Below are 22,952 nucleotides of genomic sequence, written 5' to 3' on the forward strand. Positions count from 1 at the left end.
TTATTAATTATTATCTTATTATGCTGAACATTTCCACCCGGTTGGTCCTGGGGGGGATGCACGCCAGCGGAACCAGGGGGCCAGAGGCCGGATATGCTTCAACCACCCGGGAACGTTCCTTTTAGTTCGTGTTACGAAGAGTCGCCTCGAGTCTCGACAGGAAACAATCCGAGGAAGGAGGAATAATTCCGCGGAGAACACATTCAAGTCCCTTCGAGAGCTGGACGACGTCGGGACAAGATGTGAGACGGGGAGTGGGGGGGGGACGCACGCGTCGACAGACACGCACACTGACCAGAGACACAACCCCCCAAAAAGAGCTTTAGCAAACAGCAAAAGTCCCCCCCCCTGTGAATTCACACTTGCCATGCCATGGATCCTAAGACCCCAGCAGGCACTCCGTATCCTAGTGGGGACGGCCTTGGACCCGAGGCCTTGGAACCCCCCCCGGCTTCTACCCAGGTGGTCTCGGGTGGTGGTGGTGGTATCGCGGCTGAGATAGGAGGAGGAGGAGGAGGAGGAGGGACAGTGGAAGACAGAGAGAGAAGCTCAGCGTCGTCCTCGTCCAACTCGTCCTCGTCCAGCCTGCCCTCGGTCGCTCTGCTGGCCTCCTACCTGCCGGAGGGCAAGGACAGACACAAGACCTTCACTGGACTCAAGCTCTTCTCCAGGAGGTATAACACACTGTCTCACAGCCTGCATACATGTGCTGCCCTGCCTGAGTATGTGTACGCGCACGTGCGTGCTGGAGTGTGTGAGTGTGTGTGTGTGTGTGTTTGTGCGTGTGTGTACTGGTTGGCAGATCGTATTTTACTGGCTGGATAGCTGGTTGGAAATGCAGTGTCCAGTTTTAGTACCTCTGTCTGTCTAAAGAAAAGTAACTCTGTACCTCTGAGTCTGCCTGTCTCTCAAAAATGATAGTGAGACACCCCCCCCCCCCCCCCCCAAAAAAAGAACAAAATACCCTAAATGACCCTCTGCCCTCATCTAACACATGGCTGTAGTTGCCTAATCCTACCAGCAGGTGGCACAATTGGAACATGTTGAGTTCCACTACACTACAAGAGCATTGTTGTAACCATCTCCTGAATGCACGCGTGCACGCTTGCACACACACACACACGCACACACACACACACACACACACACACACACACACACACACACACACACACACACACACACACAGTCTGTCTCTGTGTGTTTGTTTGTTTGCGGCTGTGTGTCTGGGTTTGTCAGGGCCAACCTTGCCCATGGGGGTCTCTGGTTTGACGTGATCGTCATGGCGACAGGACAGGGGGGTATTGTTGTTATGGTGACAGAGGGGCATGATGATTGGCACGACAATCAGGACACGACTTCTAGCCAATTCCCTTTTTCTCCCCTTAAACTAGAAAAAACAGACCTAGCAAGAAGCTGGCAATACAATAGTAGTAATGCTTAAAAAAATAATACTACTTTTAGTGCTTTTAATGTCTACACACTTTGGAGGTGGGTGGGGCCCATTGCTATACTTAAGGAAATGTTTTTGCCTTAAAGTTCAGACAATGGAGGGAAATGAGTCGAAGGTAACTCGCTTTCCTGTTGTTGCACCTCGGCTGATCATGCCACCACTCCTGATCAGAATTTCCAGAAGGCAATAAATACCTCCTAGGCAGGTAAAAAAAAAAGTTAAGAGTACTTCAAAGAATGACCCAGTGTGACACTGGTGTGGGCCAATTAACCCATGTTGGCCTGAGTCGCCTGACCTCAAAATAAATAAAAAAACCTTCTAAATCCTCCAGTTTTCTGAAATAAATATTTTCACGATTTTTCAAAAATAGCAGACCTATACAAGCTTGGCGCACTATGAGCTTGTACATCTGCTATTTTTCAATAGCTAAATTATAACTTAATGAGAAAACGGAATTGACCACGTGAACCCCAGCGTCTGTTCCAAAGTCAAGTGAGCCATTGCATTCACCCAAATTGACCAAGGTTCTAGACTAATTATAACATATTTCCTCTAGCTAATTAACAAAGGTAGAAAATAAGTGCATTTGCAAAAAAGAAAAAATCAACCTTTTATAAATCTGATACTGTACTAATGACTCAAATCTAGCAAATATGTGAATGGAAGAGTTGTCCACCATGTTTGAAAGATGTTTTCTTTTTAGTCAAATTGTAAACAGCATGTGGTACAGTAAGTCATTAAGGCTAATCGGTTAGCATTAAAAAAAAGAATCCTGGGGATCAACAAATCCAAACGTTATATGTACAAAGGAGGAAAAGGGAAATCCAACGGCTCCTTTCGATGGGAATTTACATTTTAATAATAATAATGAATTGCATTTGATAGCGCTTTTTCTAGTGCTCAATGCTCTTTACAATGGACAACACAATCACATATTTATTACAAGAGCGCTCCTGGGGAATGACACAACACCAAAGTATCGTGGCACCTCCCAATTACAGTTTCACGCCCTCTCTTATACACTTCGAGAGGTCCCAAAATAAAAACACACATAGGTTGCAAATAAATAGAACACTCATTTAACACATGGCCTTAAATGGCTGTTCTTCAAGTAGGAATCCCTAGAATAGTTTCTTGACTGCTGGCACCAGGTGAAAGAGTTTTATGACTCCTCTTGTCTCAGTTCTTGTCGGTAGTTCTCTAAAGACAGACTTATATAGATATAAATGTCATACACAATTAGAGAACGTAGAAGAATTGTTATTTTGATCAACATTTGCCAAAAAAAGTGTGGAATTGGAGACAAAATAGTAAATAATGGACCTCGAAATGAAAATGGTTGAAAACCACTGCTTTAATGGATGGTGTCGGCGGGGCATATTCCACATTGTGCATTGAATGCAATACAGTCTTAAGGGCACTGTGCTGCATGTGACTGTGCTGAGCAGGGGTTTAGGTCAGGTCTGTTTGGAATAACGGCCCCCGGAGGTACTCTGTGAACCCATGTATCCTCGTCAAAGTCTTCACTCTCTGCTGTCAAACTGTCGCGATGAGCATCCTCAGTTGACAACATGTCTCCTTTTTTCCTTTAATGATTCTCTCTCTCTCTCTCTCTCTCTCTCTCTCTCTCTCTCTCTCTCTCTCTGTGTCTCTGTCTCGCTCTCTCTAACTCTGTTTCCCTCTTCCTGCCTTGCAGCCAATGTTTCACACATGAACCCGAATAGCAACGTGTGTGTGTGTGTGTGTGTGTGTGTGTGTGTGTGTGTGTGTGTGTGTGTGTGTGTTCAGAGAACATGCACTTGGCTCATAAAGGAAGTATGCAAACGGCTATTTCGTTACTCACCCCTCACGCTCCCCTACCTATCTCTCACTTCTCTCTCTCTCTCTCTCTCTCTCTCTCTCTCTCTCTCTCTCTCTCTCTCTCTCCCTGTCTCTCTCTCTCCCCGTTTGTCACTCCCTCTCTCACCTTCCTCTTCCAGACTTGCTATGTCATACACTGAAAGCGCACAAAATGCTTAGCCTTCTCTCTCTCTCTCTCTCTCTCTCTCTCTCTCTCTCTCTCTCTCTCTCTGTGCCCCTCCCTCTGCCATCCCCTCTCGCTTGCACTCTTGCACTCTCTCTCTCACTCACACATGAGTGCTAGCCGTGAGCCGTGCAGTTGAGAGTTGAGAGTGTTGAGCGGCAGATAGATAAAGCCATAGATTCAGCTAGATAAAAGCCATAGATCCAGATAAATAAAGCCATAGATCCTGGAGAGTTGGGCCCAGACAGGCATGGATGGATAGCGTTCTTCTCTCTCATCAGGTTGTACCTTCCATTCAATACTATCTTCTCTGAAGCACTTTATAGAATAGCAGAAATATCGGTCGTTCCATGGACCTTTTCACAATTATAATTGCTTCTCTGAAGCACTTCTTTAAATAGAATAGCAGAAATATTGGTTGTTCCATCATGGGACCTTTTCCCAATGCATAATTGTAGCTGGTAATTTGTTTTTGCAACTGTCACAGTGGTTTTGTCTCATGATGCAATGATAGATGTGTTTGGTTAGTAGTGTGACACATGTATTCGTTATTCAAAGGTTATGCAAATCCACCGTCAAGGTTTCAGATAAGGGAAAAAACATTGCATGCACACGTTTAGCCCGCGCGGATAAAACTTTCGAAAGTTCTACTCGCTTAGTCTTTTTAGCTCGAAAACCGCTCTTAGATTAGCCCGTTTCATCGTTTGCCTCTGGTGCAGTGCTGTGGTCTTTCTAACGGACTCTCTGCTATTTCTGTTTGGCGTCTCTTTGGAGCTGTAGTCCTGTAGACATCCGACGATGATGCAGTTACTGTATTTTGATCCGTTCACCAAGAAGAAGAAGTTGTCATTTCTTTCCTAAAACCCCCAGGATTCATATTGTGTGCAGGGGGGCGAAACAAACCGTTGCAGGAGAAATAGCCAAGCTACAAGCTCACAGTGCGGCGTCGCCTGCTTGTTAGATCGGCTATTTTCAGCTACGACATTTAATGTGGAGTGAAAACAGAAAAGTCGTTTGCATAGAGCCCTGAGGGACTTTTGTCAACCAAGTATAGGTTTTCAGTGGTATACGGTTCATATAAGACACGAGTACTTTGTGTCTGTGGGTGGAGATGTCGCCCACATGTTAGACAAGCATTATTCAGTAGGTAGGTATGACGTTATTAACGTAACATATCCCAACCAGATTTATGCCATGCAGCATTTTCTTGTACTTCCTTCCTAGACGCACAGAATTCCCCCAAACGGGGATGGTTGGATAATGGATTATCAATACAGTATAAGCGGTGGTCTAAATATATATATATATATTTTTAAATGTTTTGTTGTGGCTTTCGTCTTTATTTTATATTTTTTATGGAGGGACAGACAGTAGGCTGACAGGAAATGGGGGAGAGAGATGGGGGAAGACATGCAGTAAAGGCCGTCGGGATCGGGAGTCGAACCCGCGGCACACTGCCAGACTGGATTACCAGCCAAGGTGCCCAGGCCGGTGGTCTAAATATTATTGAGCTTATATTTACACAAGTGCATGCACACTTGGCAGCTACTATCTCAGCTGAGGCGGTTACGGTGTTACGGTGCTCTTATCATGTGAGGAATGCGACTGGTCTGCGTTCACATCATTCCTACTGTTCAGCCGTGTAGACTGCTAATGCTCACGTCACGGCTGCTGACTCCTGCACTTCAATGTGTTGGCTTAACAGAATGTCAAATTAACCCAACCAATTTACAGTCTTAAGAATAGTTACACTAAAGGACCATATTACTGCCCCGGTCTTTCATATTTAGTCCATGTGAGTCATATGCCTTGGACTATGACTCACAGGCTCCTTTTCCACCGGGCTTGTGAACCGGTTCCCTTCTTTTTTTTCCTTTTTTTTCCCTGCCTAATTTTGAACCAAAATGAATTGGGTCAGGTCCCTAAAAAGTTGGCCCTGAAGTGGCCAGCGGGAACCAAAGTGGTGTGTGTGTGTGTGTGTGTCACTATTCAGGTTGGAAGATTGCAAGATGTGATGTAATGTAAACCATCATGAAACCGGTTCTAGAACCAAAGTTATTTTGAAAATTTTGTGGGAAACGGAATACTTGACAGCAATGACAGCCATTTTCCAAACCATACCGTAGTTGTTTTAAAGTGATGTCGAACTACCTAATTCTGACACAGTGGTCAGATGTGGATAATTATAAATGGGCCCTGGTTCAGAAAAGGTTGAGAACCACTGCTTTAAGCTAATAATATTGCATTTTGTATGGTAAGGCTAGATTGCTTGCAGTTATGACTTATTATGAGTAGATGACTTTCGGCATTTTTGCATGATAGGTCTAAGCACAGCAAAGTATAGACACCAAAGGCAAAAGCCCTCGGGGGCCAGAAACAAAACAAAAAAAACTTCTTGATCCCAATGACCCCAAGATTCTAGATCCCATGGCCTGGGAGGGAAACTCGTCCGTGCGGTTATTAACTAATAATTGATTGTCAGGACTCAGGAAAACTGCTTGTTTTAGCTGATACAATCTGTGATTTTGCACAAACAACTACTTCTAGTCATTCACTGTATTTGTGATAAAAGAAAAGTAATTATAGCTAACTTTACTGATCTAAAAAGAATGACAGAGGTTGCCCTCTGTTGTCATTGTAAGCTGCAGTATAATGTATTCAAAATGTCTCATGTCACGTCATGTGTATTCTTCAGTTGTGTTCATATTCTTGTCAAATTGTACAGTACAGCCTAAGTAAGCCTACCTGTTTGCTTAGTCATGCATAGAATGGAAGAACAGGGCCTATGGGGACTGATCTGTACAGAAATGTGTGCTACACCCCTGGGGAGATGGCTTATGCTTACGTGCAATAATGGCAGGAGCTGTTGATCAGACAATGACAGTGTATTGACAGAGGTGTGATCCTTTGAATTGGCCCATTTAGACCTGAGAACAGATTGTCTACAAACCGTCTTCTAAAGACAGTTTTCTGAAACTCCTCATGTTTCTATACGTCAGTGATTCTCAAACTATTTCATGTCAAGGATGATCCCCATGAACGATGCCCCCCCCCCGCCCCTAGAAGCAAAGATTTGAGTTAAACAAAACGTTTGCTCTGAAAGAATATATATTCAAAGATATGCGTATAAGTATAACACCACAATGCCATTTAGGCCTAAGGCCGATTCTAAAAACGCCTCTAAATTCTGACCTAAGGTTTCCGAAAAACTTCAAATATTTATATAGCAGCATCAAAAGAATTACATTTTTGAATACTGTACATACTGTACAGAACCCAAATATGGGTGCCCGGCCTGAGGGGGTAAGATACCAATATGGGTTCCCGGCTTCCCGCCCAGAATGGGTTAAAACATCCAAAAGGGGTTCCCTGTCATGAATGAATAAAGGTGCGGGGTGGGTGGGTGCGGTGCCAACCTGTCAAAAATGTATAATTTCTATTATTTAGAGTATTGAACGAAGACTTTCAAAGGTGTGTGTGTGTGTGTGTGTGTGTGTGCACGCGTGTGCGTGCGCGTGCGTGCATGCGTGTGCATGTGCATTCGATTGGCCAATTCACATTTCCCACTGTCAAAGGACATCTCGGTTCCTATTATGTTCTGTTTTGTGGTTTACGGTGTGATTATGAAAGCATGATTACCGCTATTATATACATAAAGCAATCTCCTGAAACAAATTAATACAAAATAAAACTCCTGTCCAAGCCAGGGCAGGCTATATTTTCTGACACTCATTTCTCAGAAAAGAAGAAAAAAAAAAGGTGCAGGGATCTGGAAAAAGAAATACTGGGTTTGATTGAAAAGCATTACGCACCGCAAAACAACAATTTCGGAGGTGTGATGTCATAGAGGAACAAGTTATGTGTGTGAATGTGAATCAAACAAACTCTTTAAGACTGTTAACGGTTAAGACTGCACCTGGTACGGTCTTAACCCATTTAGACCTGAGGACGATTATTACAAATGTCTTCTAAATCCTGACAGTTTTCTGGGAAAAACCCATGTTTCTATGTCAGTGGTTCTCAAACATGTCAAGGACCCCCAAAAATATATGTGATTGGCCGCGGACCTCCATCTGCAATGTTGTTCCAGGGACCCTCCCAGAAGCAGAGATGTGTGTTAAAAACGTTCACTCTGAAAGAATATATATTCAAAGATCTTATGCCACATTTTCACGACTTTTTCAAAAATAGCAGACCTACAAGCTCATAGCGCGGCACTCTGTGCCACGCTGTGAAACTGAAACTGAAACTGAATACCGAATATAGGCAGTGCACATAAAGGGAATTGGTTATTCAAACTCAAGTCGTTTCTGCATCTGTCTTGTTAATGAATGCAACAATGTTCTTCTGTAGTCCATGCAAACTGTGGGAGGGAGCCTTAAAGCTACCTGATTTATGGCAAAATAAATGGTTATGGCAAAACTTAACTTAACTTAAATAATAAATACTATTATGGGTCCATAAAACATTTATTCAGCTCTCTTTTGAATGCATTAATTGCATACACTATTCAGTGATATATTTTCTGCCTTTTCGGACCAAAACTGTATCGGCTGAAAATGCATTTTTAGCCATTTTCTGCCAAATATTTTCTGCGGCCGAATATTCGGTACATCGCTAGTCTGTATGAATTGCTAAACATCAACTTCATGCTGGTGGTGTTTTTTGTGTGTGGCTGAAGTGCAGTTTCCTCAGCTGAGACGGTGGGGGAACAACACAACTATAGTCATTCTGTGATTTAAAAAATGCTGACAATTTCACACTTCTCATGCCACACGAGAAGTTGCGAGAATGTGGCCCATGCAGCCAAAAGTGGAAACCTCTGTATGTACTTTAAGCACGCAGATTCATTTGAGTGTAGTTCCATGTTTAACCCATTTAGACTTGAGAACTTCTAAATGATGACAGTTTTCTATGTCAGTGGTGCTCAAACTATTTCATGTCAAGTAGCCCCAGAACTGTATGAAATGTATTTGGCCGCGAGCCCCATATCAAAATATGTTGTTCCAGGGACCTCCCAGAAGCAAAGATTTGAGTTTAAAAAATGTTTGCAGCCACATTTTCACGATTTTTCAGAAATAGCAGATCTACAAGCTCGTAGCGCGGCACTGGGTGCCGCGCTACGAGCTTGTAGATCTGCTATTTTTCAATAGCTAAAGTATAACATAATGCTTTAAAACACCAAAAGGGGTTCCCATCCAGAATAGGTTAATTTAGTCTGCGTCGTCGTACGATGGCACCGCGCGCCAAAAACTAGCTCATAAACGCGCCGTGATGCGACGCATTGTGAACGTATATAGAGTTATAGACCGTCTATATTTCCTTCGCACGGCCCACGACCCACAGTGCTGATATACAACATGGTCACAACATGGTCACTGCTGCTGGCTAAATATCCACTGTTTAGACTGACGACACCACGACAGAGAGTGAGTGAGGCAATGTAAAGGTACATAACAATATGTTTTCTCGTGCCAAAGAAAGCAAAAAAAGACAGCACCAAGGCCTGTAAAAATACATTTTAGTCGACTAAATCAACTGTAGATTTAGTCGACTAAGATCTTATGATATTTAGTCAACCAAAACTAACTAAAGTTTGCCTAAACTTGCCTAAAACTAAATTAGGTTGCATATCCAAAGACTATGACTAAAAACTAAAATAGAAATGTTCTGCCAAAAACAAGACTGATGTCTGCTGCACGTCTTCAGACGTATTTACGCAGGCATGCGTTCTCTCTCGCGACACGGACACAAGCGACGCTTTGCACTTACGACTGCTTACCCTTTACCTTTATAACGACGCCTTTATTTAACCTTTCGTTTACACTCAAACATTCGCTGCGCTCGGCGACGGTGAGAAAAACCACACGAGGACAGTCGGGGGCGAACACATCACAGCAGAGGTCAAACGGGGGGCGAGGAGGATACGTGGAAAAATATGGTTGTTTGAAATGAAATAATTTGAGTCGCCACAGTCATAGTCACATACCGGTATGAGAGTTACTTGACAGAAAGACTGACTCACTGATCAACTGGCTGGCTGGCTGGTTAAAGATTAAGATAAGATAAGATAAAGATTTCTATTCTTGTCCTTGGAGGCAGCTGCATTCATCGGGGTATTGCTTCCTGTGCGCTTAAAGAGTGCCTTGAGCTGCTCAAAACACCCCACAAACGCACACATGCCGTGATCTACTCTGTCATTTCAGAGGGATGTCACTGAAGATCACTATCTCTAAAAGGCTGATTTCTGGGTAACTTTAGGCTTTGTAGATGTTCACAAATATTTGTGAATATTCCTTTCCTGTATTAGAGTGAGAATAGCATCACATGTACGGTGACAAAGCTTAAGTGTGTGTGTGTGTGTGTGTGTGTGTGCGCGTGCATATAAGCAGTGGGTCCACATCACCCATGTCAACAAAGTGGACTTTGTTATGTTAATTTATGGTACAACAGCTTATCTTTCTTGCTGTTGAGCAGAAACGTCCAAATTTTATATATATATATATATATATATATATTATTTTTTTCATAAATGTATGCGCTATTCTATGCTTTGTCATTTGACATTGTAGTGCTACCAAAACTAGTTTACTACAAGCTAACGGGGCCTCACAGACACACGTGGGCTTGTAGATCTGCTATTTTATTTACATTTTTAGTTTAATGACATGCCCAAAATTGGGACACCGGTTTGACAGTGTTTAACCCATTCAGGAACCCCTTCTGGTGTTTTAAGCAATATGTTATACTTCAGCTGTTGAAAAATAGCAGATCTATACAAGCTCATAGCGTGGCACCAAGTGCCGCGAATATATGTGGGGACTGCCATTTGATTTTTTTAGAATTTGGCAGGCTCTCAAAATCTGGTCACATATATTCTTTCAGAGCGAGCGTTTTTAACTCATATATCTTTGCATCTGGGGGTCCCTGTAACAACATTTTCAGATGGGGTTCGGCAGCCAAATACAGATAATTCTGGGGGTTCTTGACATGAAATAGTTTGAGCACCACTGACATAGAAGACATGATTTAGAAGACATTTTGTACAGTAGATTCTGGTCTCGGGGTTTAAGAAATTGTCCAAATATTTAACCAAAGAGAAAAGTGTTAACAAGAAGAGCTTGTGACTAAATAATTACATTGGATGCATAACTGTTTTGCACTGGGCGAAAAAAATAACACCTAGCTACATCTACACCCACACACACGCACGCACACACACACACACACACACACACACACACACACACACACACACGCACGCACACACACACACACACGCGCGCACACACACACACACACACACACACACACACACATTTTTTTTTTCATTCATGAGATATTCACTTTTTTGGCAATGTTGTTTTTTTTTTCTTTGTTTTTTTTCAAATGTTTTGAAATAACAATAGTAGGAAACACATTTTTGTAGGAAACAAAAAATAAAATAAAAATATGTCCACGACCCACAAATGTGTCCCGGACAACCTCAGTGTTTTGGGAAGCAGTGGTTCAGATGGGAGCAACGTTTGGGTTTATTTTAGAGAGAGGTTTGTGTGTTCCCTTTGGGTCCTGTGGGAGACCATTCACGTCCTGTTTAAGCCCCTATAGTCTCCATGGGTCAGGACCGTAATATCGTCGCTGTCAGGGTGCGAAACATCTTAACTCCAACTTCAACTTCTTATATGTTTTCATGTCGTAGATAAACGGCCCCTATGTCTCATGCGAGAACGACGCAGTCAGAAGTAGTTGGGGAAAATACGACGCGACCCCGTCGTTGATCTTGGGGGATCTTATCTGCCGTTTTTCTCTGCTTTAAACTGTTTTCCAACATAATACAAAAAAAGGACAGTTTTTTTTTTTTGCACATGCAAGGTTTCCGTCCGACATGGACCGTATTATGACTTCATTTAGTTCTACTGCTCTGCTCCCTTTGCCTGCGTTCTGCGTTCATACGAAGAATGCGGTCGCGGAGAGAGGCAGTTTGGGTCAGCGCGGACGTGGCGTGACGAGGCTATTTTTAAAGCGTTATTTATTAAGATAGTGGAGGAGAGGGGGGGCTAATGTGGCTGCATGCGTCACAAGCCAGATTTTAAAGTCGGGGACTCGATTGTGAACTTATTTGGCGGAGTCACCAGGACAAGTGTTCAATTATCCACTTAACCCATTAAAGGGGCTATATTTCGAATTGCAGCTGCCCGTATATAAGAGCTCTTTGCTCTTTTGTTGTTGTTTACCCCCCTAGAAGCAAAGATTTGAGTTAAAAATGTTCGCTCTGAAAGAATATATTCATAGATTTGCACCACATTTTCACGATTTCCCCCCAAAAATTCAGATCTACAAGCTCGTAGCGCGGTGCTGCTGTTTTATACATTAGTATATTGTTGTCACAAGAGCTTGTTGTGACTAAATAATAACTACACTGAATCAATTGGAACACAGGTTCTTTTTTTTTTGGACATTCCAACCGCAATGATTATACCCACAGGCCCTAATGTTTGGCCCTGTCCTTTTTTCTCTCTCGGCCTACATCTAAATATTTTTCCCAAACGGGGCCGATCCTATATGGCTTTAACCCCTTTTGGTGTTCTAAGCATTACGTTATGCTTTAGCTATTGAAAAATAGCAGATCTACAAGCTTGTAGGTCTGCTATTTTTTAAAATAAATTGGCTTTTTATCTGTACAGTATGTGCACTGACACTTGGCTGTGTGTGTGTGTGTGTGTGTGTGTGTGTGTGTGTGTGTGTGTATGCACGTAAGCACCCACAGCGCTGTAGCGGCTAGCATAAATATTTACATGAAGAACAGTAGGATATAGTGTCCAACACCCCCACGCACACGCACGCACACACACACACACACACACACACACACACACACACACACACACACACACACACACACACACACACACACACACACACACACACACACACACACACACACACACAAATGCAGTCATTCAGACACGGAACCCTTTCCACGCCATAAACAACCTCTTTCCATTTCCAGCATTTTCCCTATGGAGCAGGTCAATGATCAACCCAGACGCCCGCTTGGAAAATCTCTCTACTACTACACGCATTTACATTGTACACGCCACTGATAGCAGAGCGGAAAAGCTTGTATATATGTCCCAAAACCGATTGGGGGGGGGGGGGGGGGGGGCGTCATGAGGTCAGAAGGTCAGCTGTAAGTTCAGAAGGTCAGTCCTTGCAACCACAATGTTTCCAGCCAGACAGGTCTAGTCCAGAATGCCACTTAAGCACTATATACTTTTTTGTACAACAAATAGAGAAAATAGTTGACCTACAAGCTTGTAATGTATATCTGTTTGGAAAATGTGAAAGATTTAGAAAGCTTTTGCCTATAATGCCATGTTGAAAGTGGTTATCACTTAACATACCTACACCCGTCCGCACAGTATAATTGGTATGAAGTGTAACTGAATATCGCTGTTTTAGTATCCCCATTTTGACCTGAGATCAGACAGTTTTCTGAAAAAGCTATGTCAGTCGTTCTTCGATTTTTCAAAAATAGCAGACCTACAAGCTCGTAGCACACCACTCGAGCTTTTCCTGCCTATTTGGGCCAAAACCGAATAGGCCGAGAATGCATTTTTAGCCATTTTCTGCCGAACATTTTCTGCGGCCGAATATTCGGTGCATCACTAGTTAAAAGAAAGTAGTTAAAATATAAATCCATGACGTTTTGAGTTTTATTTCAATAATAATAAATAAAGTGTGGTTGTCACACCGCTGCTCCAGAGGGTCAAATGAGGGGACCAGTAAAAATAGAAGCGGTAGAAGAGGGTTTATTAAGATCCTCCACTGACTGCCAAGACCATGAAAAATGGGAGGGGCGAGACGTTCTCATTCGGGGGTTTGGGGGGGTTGGGCTGGGGGTGGAATTTCTAAAAAGGGATTGCCTTGATGATGCGATGCTTGAAGGAATGATTTCCATAAAAGATGGGGTGCCGTGATCTTTGTAGTTTTTTAGTTGTTGTTCTTATTGTTACACCTGCATCTCCACTAGCTAGAGTGCTGGGGTTGCGTCCCGAAAATAGCAGATCTACAAGCTCTGTGAGCTTGTAGATCTGCTATTTTTGTCCAAAAGTGCCCTCTTTACGGGATTTCTCTCCGACGCTCTCTGCACGTCCCTGCCGACACCCATGATCCAAAAAACTTGACTTTATCGTAAGGCATAGTAGCATGGCATGATTCTGTTTGTGATGAAAGAGAATGAACTCTTTAAGGCATAGTAGCATGGCATGATTCTGTTTGTGATGAAAGAGAATGAACTCTTGCACAATGAAAAGAAAATAGTTTGACAGGTCTGAGCCCTGGAGCGCCAAAACGTTATACCCTAATCACAAATGCGGGAGTATACTTAATTCACTGATGTGCAGATTGTGTTCTTTTACATTACACGTCAAGCTTTTGATCCAGCCTAGTATGGAGGGCTTGTTCTTTTCTCTTTTTCCCCCCATCATAATGTTTCTCAAATTTCATGCAGTTAAGAAGGGAGTTGTATTTGTCCAAAAGGTCAGTCCAATACATTCTGTGTGTGTGTGTGTGTGTGTGTGTGTGTGTGTGTGTGTGTGTGTGTGTGTGTGTGTGTGTGTGTGTGTGTGTGTGTGTGTGTGTGTGTGTGTGTGTGTGTGTGTGTGTGTGTGTGTGTGTGTGTGTGTGTGTGTGTGTGTGTGTGTGTGGTTCAAATGTATTGTCAACAATACCAATTACAAGTAAAAGGCACGTGAAATTCCTTGTGCCTTAAAAGCCAACTCAACAGCTACAGTCTAGTGTCAAGAGTAATCTATGTTGAAAACTAAGTTGCTTTTAAATAACTATAATCTCTAAAACTATACCTTAAGTGCAAGAGCTCTTGTGCAAAATGCCATTATGTTAGCCACAGACATATGGCCATAGGCCGTGTGTGTGTGTGTGTGTGTGTGTGTGTGTGTGTGTGTGTGTGTGTGTGTGTGTGTGTGCGCGTGTGTGCGTGTGCGACGCGTGTGAGTTTACTAGGTGAGCTGTGATGCTGAGCTGGTCTAGCCCATTTTGGGCGGGAACCCCTTTTGGTGTTTTAAGCATTATGTTATACTTTAGCTATAGCAGAGCTACAAGCTCATAGCGCGGCACCAAGTGCCGCGCTACAAGCTTGTAGGTCTGCTATTTATTTTCAAAAATCGTGAAAATGTGGCACAAATCTTTGAATATATATTCTTTCAGAGCGAACATTGTCCCTGGAACAACATATTTTCAGATGCGGGTCAGCGGCAAATTACATATATTTCTGGTGTCCTTGACATGAAAAAGGTTGAGTCCCACACTCCCACTGACATAATATAAAAACATAGGTTTTTTAAAAGCCATCTTTCTAGAATCGTCCTCGGGTCTAAATGGGTTATAGGGGGAAACCTTAAAAGGCACGTGGGACAGCGTGTGAAAACGTGTTCAGTTAGTTGTTGGCGAGGCTGACGTTTAGTTCGCACATACTGTACCACACAGATAGACAGGCACAGAGCCCAGATGATGTCACGCGCATACCCTCTGTTGATTTATTTTTCTGATGGTTGTTCCTTTTGTAATTTACCCTGATTTATAATGTGTTTGATGTATTGTTTTGTGACCGTATTCTGTGTATTGTAAACCTCGGCTACATTGAAAATGTAATTTCCAACTGAGTATAAATTAAGGTGAGAAAGAAAGGAAGCTGACGAACTGACTGCATCGTGTAATGTCAATTACACACGCCCCCCCCCCCCCCCCTCTCTCTCTCTCTCTCTCTCTCTCTCTATCTCTCTATCTCTCTCTCTCTCTCTCTCTCTCTCAAACACACACATACCTTAAGTTCCTACTGTGGCTCTTGAGAGTGCACGTTCAATAAGAACAGAAAGTGAAAGAAGTCGAGCCCTGGTTGCTCCTGGTTGCTCAACCAGTTGTTTGGTTGTGATGGTTTATGATAAGAGTTCAGACTAAGTTTGCTAATCCAGTTTAAACGGCGTCAACGTTTCACATCACAGGAAACGCGGTGTCAAGGTCAAGTGACGGAAACTGAGCTTGATGACAGCATGGGAGACTAATGGGGTGAGATTGGGTGATGGTCAGACTCCTCCATGTTGTACTTGGTTGTGAAGTCTCCCCAGCTGAACTCGGTCCTGACAAACTGCCTCTCAGCTTTGATTACACTGCAGACTGTAAAGACCTCATGAGGGTTTGTGTACGATTCGTCTTTGCTCATTATGTGTGTGTGTCTGTGTGTGTGTGTGTGTGTGCATGCGTGTGCGTGTGTTGGTGTTATGGAGCTATTTTTCAGACAGTGTCACTCTGTTCTCTCTCTGAGTTTTCATAACCTCATTTTCCTTCTCCCTCTCTCCCCCCCCCCCCTCTCTCTCTCTCTCTCCCTCTCTGTATGTCTGTCTGTATCTCTCTCTCTCTCTGTCTGTCTATCTCTCCTTCCTATAAAGCACTTGTAGAATTGGCTCTGAGTATGAAGTGTTCTACACAGATCTCTCGTATGTATTTCTCTCTCTCTCTCTGTCTCTGTCTCTGTCTCTCTCTGTCTCTCTCTTGCACGTCTCTCTGTATCTCACACGTCCCTCGCTTGGCCCTCTCCCTCCATCTCTCTCTCTCTCTCTCTCTCTCTCTCTCTCTCTCTCTCTCTCTCTCTCTCTCTCTCTCTCTGTCTCTGTCTTGCACGTCTCTCTGTATCTCACACGTCCCTCGCTTGGCCCTCTCCCTCCATCTCTCTCTCCTCTCTCTTCCTCGCTTGTCTCTCTACGTTTCCTCTCTCCTCGCTCCCTCCCTCATGTCTCCTTAATTCCTCCTCTACTCCCGCCGTTTCCATTCCGTCTCCTCACCAAGCCTCCTTTGCTCTCCTGTCATTCTCTCCTTTTCCCTCCCTCCCTCTCTCTCTGTCTCTCTTTCACCAAATACACCCTAACTTGACTAGCATGACTGTGTGCGTGCACGTGTGGGTGTGTGGGTGGCTGGGTGCGTGCACATGTGTGTGTGTGTATGTGTGTGTGTGTGTGTGTGTGTGTGTGTGTGTGTGTGTGTGCATCCTGTCTAGTAGTGTCAAGTAATAGTATTTTTCTCTCTCTGTGTGTTAAGCATGTGCAGCAGTTATATCTGGTTGGACCATATAATGTAACCTAATTCTGATCAGTGTTTGGGTCTATTGTATTGCGCCTCTTGTGCAGATCCAAATAAAATAATTCAAATGCGTGCGTGCGTGCTTGCTTGCGTGCGTGCATGCATGTGTGTGAGTGAGATATTTTGTGTGTGATAGTGCTCCAGTTTATATCCTCCCAGCAATGCCAATATTCACAGTCAGTCACACAGCTGTATGAATTGTGTTTGTGTGGGCTGCATGCTTGTAACCATTCGTTCTACATCTGTGTGTGTGTGTGTGTGTGTGTGTGTGTGTGTGTGTGTGTGTGTGTGTGTGTGTGTGTGTGTGTGTGTGTGTGTGTGTGTGTGTGTGTGTGTGTGTGTGTGTGTGTGTGTGTGTGTGTGTGTGTGTGTGTGTGTGTGTGTGTGCGCGCGCTGGGATTTTGTCCTCAGCCCTGACCTACAGACTGTAACCGTTTACATTACAGAGAGAGAGAGACTGAGATAATCAATCTAGAATACATTAAACCACTTAAAACCTTTCTTCATTGGCTAGAGATGTTTATACTTTCCACCCTTGTTCTAACCCCTCTAGCCCAAATCCCTGAAAATAGCCGATCTGGAAATCCATTGTGACCTTGTAGTAGATTGTCTATGTGTTATTCACCTATTTTCCACAGAACCTTCGCCTTTTACGACATGCCCAGAACGGGGACTCAAAGCTCTCAAAGTGGGTTGTTGGAATTTTAAGAGAAGGCTCAACTAAAATAATCCCAATCCATTTCAACTCATTTTGGACTGAGGTCGATAAAAAAAGGCTTCTTTTCTTTCTGAAAAATGTTTCTATGGCAGTGGTGCTCAACCTTTTTCATTTCAAGGACCCCCAGAAGTATCTCTATTGGGCCACGGACCCCCATCTCAAAATATGTAGTTCCAGCCAGGGACCCTCCAGAAGCCAATATTTTAGTTAAAAATGTTCCCTCTGAAATATAATATATTCAAAGATTTGCGCCACATTTTCACGACTTTAGCAGATACACAACCTCGCGACGTTGCGAGCTTTTAAATCTCTTTATCTTCCCTGAATGTCCCCCTCCCCAGAATAGGCACGCTAATTAACGTAATTAGTTTCCGATGCTAATCTCCTATTTCTAATCCCAAGATTCCCAACGTGCATCACCGCCGGTGACTATAGACCCTATTACGGTCTGTGATCGGGGCAATGAATGAACCATCATATTTGGTCAGAGCTGCATTTAGGCCTGACGTCGACATTTAAAAAATGTCTTCTAAATCATGACAATTTTTGGAAATACCTGTGTTTCTATGTCAGTGGTTCTCAATATTTCATGTCAAGGACCCCAAAAATTATATGTAATATGTCTCCGCCCCCCCCATCTGAAAATATGTTGTTCCAGGGACCCCCCTCCCAGAAGCAAAGACTTGAGTTAAAAACGTTTGCTCTGAAAGGATATTTATTCAAACATTTGCACCACATTTTCAGGATTTTTCAAAAATAGCTAAAGTATAACATAATGAAACACCAAAAGGGGTTCCCGACCAGAATGGATTAAAACAAACAAAAGGCTTAGCTCTTGTAAGCTAATAAAAGAGAACACTTTTGGAAACCGCGAGGCAGTGAGAAACACTGTCCAGAAAGACGGACAAACTGTTTAGTTGTGGTTTGGGCTATAGGCCAGTCCACACCAATGCAACTCCCCTTGCGCAACCATTACCTCCAAATGCCACCAATCTAGACGGTTTGTTGCAAGAAGTTGCATTGGTGTGGACTGGCTTGTAGCGCAAACCACAACTAAACAGTTTGTTCGTCTCCTTTTTCAACTCATCCTCACAGAAAAATACGTTTATTTTACGACCACCAAACTTTATCAATTTGCCAGTTAACAAAAGGTGCTACACAAGTATTATTTATACTCACCAAAAAAAACAGCCCTTTTTTGGCAAACTATATTGAGTTTTAGTCATAGTCTCTTGAATGGCCTTTCATTTAGTTTTAATCACCTGGAATGTTTTAGTGTTAGTCTAGTTTTCGTCGACTAAATATCATAAGATTTTAGTCGACTAAATCTACAGTTAATTTACTCGAACAAAATGTGTTTAGGCGGGCCTTGATGCCATCGTGACTTTTTTCACTCTCGCAATGCGACGCGTTGTAAGCTTGGCTATTTTCAGCATGCAACCAAGTGTAAAATGACTTATACTGGATCTGTTGTCCACTAGTCCCTTCCTAACATTTTAGTTTGTTGACGAAATCGTCAGTATATTTAGTCTTAGTTTAGTCATCATAGCTTAGTTATCATTTAGTTTCCATTTAGTTTTCATCAGTGGAAAAAGGTAATCTTTCGTCTTTTGCCATAAATCAGGTAGCTTTAAGGTACGGCCATGACAGCAATGGTAGGACAAAAGATATATGATATTTGGATATTCAGTATTCGGTTTTCGGCCAACTGTTTGCTATATTCGGCCAAGAATGTCCCTTTGGGTGCATCCCTACTAAACGGTATGCAATCTAAAGATTGCAAATTAACTCAACAAATGAACCTGGGCGTCTGTCTACATAACATGCTATATCTAACGTAACTAACCGTAAGGAAGGATGTTTTCTGTGCCTGCTGTTTTCTGTGTGCTATAGTCAGCTCAGCTGTGCTGTTACGGCCATGTCCGTGTGCTTTGTGTTTGGCATTGTGTCGAGGGCTCACCCTCACCCGTCTCTGCTAGCCCATTTAGACCTGAGTCTTCTAAATCCTGACAGTTTTCTTTCTATTTCCGAAAATATATGTAATTGGCCACCGACCCCTATCTGTGCACTCTAGCCCAAAATGGGCTAGAGTGCACAGAGAATAATCAGTTAGTTATCCCGAAGAACCCCCAGTATTGATGACGACGAGAGAGCTGTACCAAACTAATCTCCGGTTCACGACCTCGCCTCTCCATCGCCACGGCCTCACCAAGGCCTCCATTGTAGAGAGAGAGAGAGAGAGAGAGAGAGAGAGAGAGAGACGGGAGAGAAACAAACACATCGTCTCTTGTCGAGTGGGAAAACTCATCATGTCCAAAACGTCGGTTTTACTTTTCACTGCATTCAAATAGACCCGACACCGGATTCTGAAAAATGTTTTCCAAATCATGACGTTTTTTTTTGTTGAAAAACCTATGTTTTAATTTGTCAGTGGTTCTCAAAGTTTTTCATGTCAAGGATCCCAACAATTATATGTACAGGGACATATAAGAAGCAACGATTTGAGTTAAAAAAAAGTTCGCTCTGGAAGAATTTATATTCAAAGATTTGCGCCACATTTTCAGGGTTTTTCAAAAAATAGCAGATCTACAAGCTCTGAGTGCCGCACTATGAGCTTGTAGATCTGCTATTTTTCTATAGCTAAAGTATAACATAATGCTTAATTAATTAATTATCTTACCAACAGCGGGATGCATCCATCCACCACAACACCCACTGTCCACAGGCTGTCGAGAGCCACTGTTTCATGTTGTACAGCATTCATTTGAGACCGTTTCCTGTTCTTCTCCCTCGTTTTATTATGATTTATTATTATTATTTCCCTGTTCAAATAACGCAGCATGCAGAATTTTTGTCACTGCTACATGAGGATATACAGACTGCTGCGTCTGTTTTACAAGGTTTCTCTCTGCGGTAGTAGTTTGTGGCTGAAGTGTTGCCGGTGCCGCTGCGACATTTATGCAGCGCTGCTTGTCTCATGCTGCCCGTATAGGTGAGCATGATATGCACATTTCCAGTGCCTAAAAACTCCTCTAGTGCCGGCTGAGATTCATTTAAGTCCCAAAGACATATTTTATAGTCCCCGACTCCCCTGGACGTACGTAGGGCCTCCCTTAGTCTGCATGGGGACTGCAACGCTCTATTGCACAAGTCCATGAAGTGTCCACTGTCCAGAGTGTCCACTGCAACAGTGAAGGTGGTGGGTTGGGAGTTTCTACCCGACATACACAGTAAGATTAGGTAGTAAATATATCAGCCAATCACGCTGGCTGTACCAAGTCGTTCTTCTAGAAGAATCTAGACGGACAGACATTCAGAGAAAGACTACTGTGTGTGTGTGTGTGTGTGTGTGTGTGTGTGTGCATAAACATCCAGATTGGATGAGTTTTCCATCTGCCTTATCTGTAGACTGTTCCTAGGAGGAAGTGTTGCCTTTGTCTGCCTCTCTCCTCTCACACGCACGCACGCACACTATTGCATTCTAATTATACTTGTTCGAGAGGGCACAAAAACAACCCCAAAAAAACCCATCAGTCTGACACTTAAGTAGCCAACATGACTCACATAAGCTGTTATCATTTACATCAGATGTCTGCCCGGTTAGCTGAAGGACTGTAGTTAGATGCACGCACGCACACACGCACGCACGCACGCGCTCTCACTGTATTTTGGTCTTTTCACTGTTTTGGTAGCCCAAAAACACCCAAGTTTACAATTTACAATTTAGGCATTTAGCAGACGCTCTCAATCCAGAGCGACTTACTGAGACATGGTGATACATCAAATGCATAACAATAGTTATCATGAATCATACGTATGCTAAGAACCTAACAGTGGAATATCTATATGTTGAACTATGCATACATACTGCTATGTCTACATAAAATGCTAGTTGAGCCTTTGCATACGCCTGTAAGGTCGTCGGGGCAACGGCAAGTGCTACGGCTAAGATGGAGTCTGAAGAGGTGGGTTAGGGTTAGGGACTACGGCGGAAGATTGGGAGTGAGTCTGCAGTTCTGTTTGCAATGGGGAATGCATTCCATGTAGTGTCCAATGGTGGAAAGTACAGTAACTAAGTACTTTTACTTAAGTACTGTACTTAAGTACAATTTTTTATTGTTTTTACTTGAGTATTTCCAATTTCCAGTACTTTTGCTTCTACTCCACTACATCTCGGAGCCAAAATTGTTACTTTTACTCCACTACAGTTATTTGAAAACTTTAGTTACTAGTTACTTTGGCGATTTTAATTTTGATTAGAAAACATACATTAACCACTTCAACCCTATACATTTTGGCCATTTGAAAATAGCTGATCTACAAGCTCACAATGCGTAGCAATAGATTTACTTTAAGTAAAACAATTGAGTACTTTTTCCACCACTGATGGTGTCTACCAGAACAAACAGCAAACAACAGTGAGAGCCTGGGCACTGCAGTGTGTGTGTGTGTGTGTGTGTGTGTGTGTGTGTGTGTGTGTGTGTGTGTGTGTGTGGGGGGTACACACCACCACACTAGCAGCAGTGTTGTTTTTGGCAGCAAATTTAGATTTTAGTTTTAGTCATAGTCTCTTGAATAGTTTTCCTTTAGTTTTTTTGTCACATTTTAGTCACCTGGAATGTTTTATAATGTTTTAGTGTTATTCTAGTTTTAGTCGACTAAATATCATGAGATTTTAGTCGACAGTAGTCGACCAAATTTTATTTTGGCGGGACACGTTGTGAGCTTTTCAGCATGCAATCAAGTGTAAAATGACAAAGTATACTGGATCTCTAGTCCACTGACTAGACCCTGCCTAACATTTTAGTCTAGTTTTTATTTGTTGACGAAATTGTCAGTATATTTAGTCAACATAGCTTAGTTTTCATTTAGTTTCCATTTAGTTTTCGTCTGTGAAAAAAGGTAGTCGACGAAAAAAAAATCGTCTTAGTTTTAGTGGATGAAATCAACACTGACTAGCAGTCCACTCCAGTGAGTGTGCAGAGTCTGTGGTCGGGAGCCTGAAAACCCAGTGGAACCACACTACTTCTGCTGGCATAGAGGAACAGGATTTGGTCAAATGAAGCAATAAACCACAAGAGGTCTCAGGTTACCGTGCATTTTACAATGGGTGAGAGGCGTGGTGAGACACACCCTCTCAGCCATTGTAAAATACCCGGTAAGCTGGGGCCTCGCGTGGCTTATTGCTTGTCTAAAACGGTTACAAACATATAGAAATATTAAAACCCATTTAGGCCTGACGTCGGAGGAAAAAAAAGTCTTCTAAATTCGGACAGTTTCCTGAAACTCCTATGTTTCTGTATCAGTGGTGCTCAATATTTCATGTCAAGGACCCCCAAACATGATATGAAATTGGCCGCCGACCCCCATCTGAAAATATGTTATTCTGGGAACCCCTCAGAAGCAAAGATTTGAGTTAAAAACGAAGGAATACATATTCAAAGATTTGCGCCACATTTTCAAGATAAAAAAAAAAAAAGCAGATCTACAAGCTCGTAGAGCGCCACTCGGTGGCGCGCTATGAGCTATGAGGCGCTATGAGGCGCTTGGTGTCTCTACGAGGTCGTCCGGAGATACACATTCACACGTCGTATGAGCGCGGG

General features: G+C 42.9%; 1 protein-coding gene across 3 annotated transcripts in view; it reads left to right on the plus strand.

The window, feature by feature from the left end:
- The window catches only part of dgkza (diacylglycerol kinase, zeta a), a 140,429-nt gene that overhangs the window by 31,029 nt on the left and 86,448 nt on the right, over positions 1 to 22,952 (plus strand). Inside the window, exon 1 of one of the 3 annotated variants that reach the window (XM_080758793.1) lies at positions 563 to 674. The exons of the other annotated variants lie outside the window; for them this stretch is intronic. The gene's annotated coding sequence lies outside the window, so the exon portion shown is untranslated. Of the gene's footprint in view, positions 1 to 562; positions 675 to 22,952 lie in introns of those variants that run through there. 3 annotated transcript variants of the gene reach the window in all.

Source organism: Protomyctophum bolini, assembly GCF_963924005.1.
Source record: "Protomyctophum bolini genome assembly, chromosome: 24".
In the NCBI taxonomy this organism is placed as follows: domain Eukaryota; kingdom Metazoa; phylum Chordata; class Actinopteri; order Myctophiformes; family Myctophidae; genus Protomyctophum; species Protomyctophum bolini.